Source organism: Leiobunum rupestre, chromosome 9 (genome assembly GCF_980474605.1).
Source record: "Leiobunum rupestre chromosome 9, qqLeiRupe1.1.hap1, whole genome shotgun sequence".
Taxonomy (NCBI): Eukaryota; Metazoa; Arthropoda; class Arachnida; order Opiliones; family Sclerosomatidae; genus Leiobunum; species Leiobunum rupestre.
The window spans coordinates 36,998,663-37,000,493 of NC_143392.1; positions in this window are offsets into that span (position 1 = coordinate 36,998,663).

A 1,831-nucleotide genomic window follows, 5' to 3' on the forward strand; every position below is an offset into this window, starting at 1 on the left:
ATTCAAAAATGTTGAGGAGTTGTAAGGGGTGAGTTGAGATGTATGCCTGTTTTTTCCCATTTTCCTACGGTGAGTGAAAAGAGCCCCAGAGAGGTTCAAAGTGTGGCCTACTAGCCCCTGGACGTGGGCTGCAACAAGCGCAAAACCAATCAGCGGGGAAACGCGAACATTAAGGTTTGGGTTCGTGTGATAGGTAAAAAAGGGCTTTGTAAACAAATCGAGGTAATCAGCGTAAAAAAAATAAAACTTAAACAGTATTTAAAGTCCCTGCTGCTTGGTTTTGCGCTTATATCAAACGATAAGAAATCACGTAGCCTCAACAGTTTTTGTATTAGTTTGCCTACCTGTGTCTACTAAGGGTGTATGGGTTTGCCCACTCGAATACACTGATGTGGAACTAATATTACGGCCTGGGCCGACTTGTTAAGGTTGATTTCGCCATTCTTAAGTTCTACTTTAAGTATTGTAATTATTACCTCTCCGAGGGGACTTTGTACCCTAGGAGGGGTTATACGACCACCGTGTCTGTCTATCAGGCCTGCGAACGCGTTCGCCTTTTCGAGGCAAAGGGTAATCACTGCGTACGCAGTTTCTTAGAATCAGGGAAAAGGTTTTTCCAAAAGCGCCCTCTTTTTGTCATTGGGTGTAGTATAATTTTTTAATCGGCCGGGATTCGAACCCGAGCCCTCTTGAACGACAGGTGAGCGTTCTACCGCAGAACCACGCATACAGTTGCGCTTCACTGAAAATTAAAAACTCTTCCGAGGAGAGGTATATTTTGGCTTGCCAACTTGTTTTTAATATAAGATTTTATAACATTTTCCGGACAAAGATTTAGAAGGTCAAGTTTACCATTTTCAAGGTCAAGTTCTCCATTTACTAAAGATCATCCAATTGAGAACCTTTGTTTTACGCAAGAGGTTTATACACCAAAAAATATTTATTATATCCTTTAAGGCGATTACAATTTACGAAGAATTTTGTATGAGACTTGTTAATGTACTTGCAGAAACGAAAGAGTAGTTTTCCTGAGTTAGTCGTGGAACGCAAATTAAAAGTTTTCCTTGTAAATTACGCGAACAGTCCTCGTACAAGGGTGGCCCTAATAAAGCCGGACACGAACACGATTCCCCGAATAAAGCAGAAACAAAATGAGCTCGGTCCACTCGGCTATAGCGGCTGTCGGGGCGGAGTTAACGGGCGAGTCAAAGGCGGGGCGCTTATACCAACGCCAGAGTAACGTGGTCAAGCGACACGCGGGGAACGTGGTCAAGCGAGCCTCGAGTAGATATTTGGGGAAACTATAGCGGGTAGAAGAATGGCGTACCTGACTCTCGACGAGAACAAAGAAGAACTAAATTCATCTCGGACAAAATCAACAGTCAGGGACACGAAGGGCCGGAAGAAAGGGTCGCGATGAGGGTCTGGACGGGCGAGTTATCACTCGAATAAACGCGGGGACATTATTAGTCGGGAAAGACGAGACACACAGGCGAAAGTAGAAGAATATGGTTTCCTATTATAAGGAAGTCCGGCTAGCGCTTCGTTCCTCCTCTATCGGCCTCTTTGTCTGGCCAGAGTGTGGCTGGGGTGCTATCAAACCAATTAACGGTACACGGTCGAGGACGAGATGGACTTGATAAGAGCCGCCGAGCCGAAGGAACGGTCAAGGCGCATTAATTGGAAGAGGAGGACAGTCCGGTCCACGTCGACGGACGAAACAATAAGGACGCGCACGCGAGATAGTTGCACGGTCGAAAGAACGAACCCTAAGATTGGGCTTTATTAGGGCTTCCTGGCATTACTCTAGCCTCATCTCGGGGCCCCTACC